This window comes from Adiantum capillus-veneris, chromosome 11 (assembly GCF_014529385.1).
Source record: "Adiantum capillus-veneris isolate H3 chromosome 11, ASM1452938v2, whole genome shotgun sequence".
Lineage (NCBI taxonomy): Eukaryota > Viridiplantae > Streptophyta > Polypodiopsida > Polypodiales > Pteridaceae > Adiantum > Adiantum capillus-veneris.
Genome location: NC_140941.1, coordinates 72,233,209 through 72,237,950, shown reverse-complemented (window position 1 = coordinate 72,237,950; position 4,742 = coordinate 72,233,209).

The window sequence follows — 4,742 nt, the reverse complement described above, 5'->3', positions numbered from 1 at the left end:
CTTTGCTTGGTCGAATGATTGACCCTTCACAAAACCCCACCAAAAGTGTACATTTTGAGGTTCATTGTCCTTGGCTAGCTGTACATCTCACCTCCTCAATGGACTCAAACAAAGTGCCCAAAAACCAAGGAAAACCATCTGCTGACTCCCCGTCTACAAAGCACCCCCAACTTTGACCTTCAATATCTCTGTTTGGCAATATCTCTATTTGGACATATGCTAGGTGTTTTTGTGGTGTACAGAGTGTTTGCTTTTGTGGTGTAGTTTTTTAGTGCAATAAGCATGTGTGTGGTTGAACATAAATGTTCAACTAGGGGGTGGGCAACGATGGTGCAACCAAAGTTTGTATGTGCAAAGAAGTGCTATATGCCAAGATGTGGGTTCTAGCAGGTTCAAGATAAAGTGCAAAGGCCAATATGGAAGACCTGGGCAAGCAACTGCTAGGGGAAATGTAAGCCTGATGCGGCCTTTTAGGCCAAAAAGTCTCCAAAATGGTCAATTTAGGATGATAGGTAAAGGTGCTCAAGATGTTGGTTTGAGGCCCTAGGATGTAGAGCTCGAGATGCTAAGCAAGCTAGTCAAAACGACTCGTCAAACGGAGCCTCGATGTGCATGATGAAGGCAGTTGAGGACAGGTGTCCAGAGCCAATGTCAGCAAATAGAGTTGTAGTGCTTGAATTATGGAGCATGTCTGTCTTTTTGGATTGCTAATCCGAGTTGTGGATTGCAAGTTATGGCCATCAAAAGCTTTGCAAGACACCTAGCATATGTCCAAAAACTAGCACCTACTTCTCCCCATCATTGCTCAAGCGGGTTGCCCAACCCCCCGCTTTACCGCATAGTCACCACTTGGGTCAAACACTTTGCACTGATCTCTTCCACCCACCTGTAACACCCTTGCATAGTGCCATATCAAGGCACATAACCAATCACACACCCAAACCGCCAATAGCATACCTCTACCACTCCATGCACCCATTAGTTCACTACCCACTTGCAACAAAGCATCACCAAGCACATCAAATAGAGCACCATCATGCTCGTCATCCTACTCAACCAACACTCATGACATGCGTGACCCATCCTCCCAACCATGTAAAGGAAGATCCTCCTCAAGAAAATCATGTACCTTCTGTGACAGCCCAGTGTGTAGCTGCTTTTATCAGCATACCCTTCAACCACCACTCACAAACCCCTTAAGCTTGGACATCCCCTCAGAATCCGCATCACCAGTCATAGAGCGCACTTGTTGCATAGGAAGCACATCTACGTTTGGCTCCATGCTTGCCTTCTCACCCACCATGCACTCAATTCCAGCATCATCAAGCTCTTCCTCGTCTACTGGCCCTTCAAGGTCGACTAGCACCACCTGTGGCTCAGCTCTGCAATCACCTGCTCTATTGCTGCATCATGTCCCGCTACCATAGGCAAAAGTGTCCCATCTCTTTTGGCATGATTCTTCACCTATTGTACAGCCAAAGCACAATCCACCACCACTTTCACCAACATGGCCATTAGCATGGCACCACACATAACCTTTACCTGCATATCATCACCTGTGGGCCTTGACTACTTTCACTTGGTCATCATCAAGAATCTCGGTTGCATTTCACCGTTCTCCTCGCATGCATTCATTGCTTATACACTCACATGCAAAAGTTCATACTCATCATACTTGTATTAAGATGACTCGGTCTCCCAACTCATGTATGCATCCATAGAGCTGCTATCACTCAACTCAGTCTCTTCCTCAACATCAAGCTTGGGAATCTCTTCTAGCTTCATTTCTTTGACCTCGTCTAAAAACCGTACTCTTTGGCCTTTACCACACTTCAATGGACCTTCTACAAACTCACTTGAGCTTGGCAGCACATATTTTTCTCAATCGGGAACCACCTGCACATCCTCCACAATTGGAGCCTCTCTAACAAGCATCCTTGGCATAGGAACCACCATATCTAGTTGTAGCCAAAGAACCCTTAGTTCTTCTCACACATGCACTTCCCTTTGCACTACCTGTGGCTCAGTTTCCAGCGCATCACACTACCTTAGCACCACCGCATTTGGAAAACTCTGCCTAGCTTCAGGTTTCTTTAGAATCTTTTTGGTCTGCCCTTTCGCTAGAACTACCGCTTCTTCATATCATCTATTTTGACCTTGTCACGCATTTCCTCATGCACGTAATCCATGAATTTACTTAACTTTAAAAAACCAACATTCTCTGCAACAATCACCTTGATTAGCTTTCCCCTAATGACTTCTTTCATTCGATGTTCTGGGAGATGTTGCTTGCGGGGGATTTGCCGCTCCCTTAAATTATGCGGATTATTGCATTATTATAACTGATAATGGCTTCGACGCTCTATTTGTGGCAAACCGTATTGCCGCTTCAGTTAGAGAAAAATCACATACCCATCCCTTGCGACTAGCGTGTCTAGTTGGAAACCGAACATCCGAAAGAGATCTCCCATATGAATGCTTCGAAATCCGCTTCCAAGATCTACTTCAAATTGTCAAGTCTTCTCTTCACTTCATCCAGTTGCGCATCCGCTACATATCTGCTTTGAAAAGCCACCACTAGGGCTTCACAATCCGTCTTTTCTTCTTCAGGCGGGCTATCGAACCATGGCCTCTCTTAACCACAAACCAAGAGCAGGAACACATGTACCGCACCTTCTTCTCTCGATAAACAGCTCTCCAACACAAAAAATCCATAGTCTTGAAACCAAGTTTCTGCATCTTTGACCCCAGTGAAAAAGGGAAAACCTGTCCATGCCATCTCTTTTCTAGTAGTACCTACTCTTCAAAGGCCACACCTTTCGCATCTCCAAAATCACCGCTTCAACATCCATTAGGAGCATCAGATAGCTCCTCCGTGGGGGCACTAGAAGATGGAGAGGGGGAATGGGGAAACACACCCGGCACACAAACAAGGGCTTCTATATAGCTCAGGGTATCCACAACACCCCTATCCTCGCAAAAACACCTCCAAAAAACATACTATGGACTGGCAGACCATTGCTTGCTCACTTTCCAAGGCTTACACACTCTGTAAGACCACCACACAACACACACTCACTGCCACCGTCCATCTCTATTCTTGCACACACACACAGCTACTCAATCTCACTCTCACACACCAAGCACTGCCGGTCCGGGGGGGCACACACATCCACACTGTCGGCACCGCGGGGAAAAACAAGAGCAGGAGAAAGAGAAGGGGGGAAGGGGAAACAACAGCTAGATTGGGCAATAGTGGCTTGATTATACTTCAAAAAGCACATACAAATGTTTCACTGCCATCCAAATGGCCATTTTTATGAGAAAGTACAAACGAGGTTGATAGGCACACTTCTCTGTCAAAAAACTCCACTCTGCACGCTTCAAACGGCACAAACAAACCCCTCATTTGATATAAAAAATGGCTTTTATAGTGGGGGCCTTTAACTTTGAAAACTTCATTTTAATTGACCCATCTGGCACCTCAATTTGGCATCTTTGCAAGGGGGGAGCCGCCTTATTTGATATGCTCTCTCTTTGTTCTTTTGAAGGGGGGTGCTAGCTTGAGAGAGGGGTGCACTAGCAATGTCGCTAGTGCACCTTGGTATTTTTATTTTTTATGTTTATTTTACTCTCCCCTTTTCACCTTGGAGCTTACCCCTTGACTTTTCCTCAACTGCCTCTTGGACTTGCTTGTCTGCCCTCTTTGCATGGCACTTACCTTACCCACTTGACTAGCTTTGACCGACTCCATTGGACTCCCTTTGGAGTGCTCTCTCTCCTTCCTCTCATATGAAACCTCCCTTTATGACATTGACGAAGGAAATTTGGAATGGCGGCCTCTACACCAAAACAAACTCCATTGCGCCACAAGGGAAATGAGATGAGGGCACCACCTAGTCTTGGAAGCGTGGACTAGGACCGCTACACAAAGAGAGAGAGAGAGAGAGAGAGAGAGAGAGAGAGAGAGAGAGAGAGAGAGAGAGAGAGAGAGAGAGATCACTATGAATGAAGCATTAACCGTGGTGTGTGTACAAGGAATGGATGACTTCAAACACTCCCAACACAAATAGCATATAGATTACCAAACAGTCACTCAAGGATTAGCCAAGATCACATCAAGCACTCTCACACGCATATAAAACATTTCTCTTAATTAACATAAGTAAGAGGAGGAGAGGTTACTAGCATGAAACAATTTTCACTCTAGGATGTACAAGAATAGAGTGAATGAATGAGCTTATGGGCTCATGGTGAGTGATACAAAGGCTCAATGGGCTGAGGGAGGCTTGAAATTACAAAGGGGAAGGCCTCTTTATATAGGAAAGAGAGTGATTAGGAGTGAGGTTAAGATACAAGTGTAATTTGTACAAATGAAGCTTGATTAGGGACATTCAACCAATGAAGAAGCTCCTTCCAAGTGATTTGTTGACCAATTAGCTCCATCATCACTTGTGTTGTCTTCACTCCTTCCTCCATAGCTTGAGTCCAAGAGCTTCCTTATTTTAAAATGTAAAGAATCTACATAAAATCAATACATATCTAGTAATAATAGAAAGGGGTTGAATGAGAACTTATGAATTACAACAAGATTAAGCATGACTTGAGAGGTGATTAGAAGAGGAACTTTGATGGGTTTTTGAGCTTGAGAGAGAGGAGGAAGGAGAGGAGGGTGAGAAGACTAATAGCTGATTTTAAAGAAGGTCTCAATGTGGAAAAGGAAGGGTGTGTGTGTGTAAAGG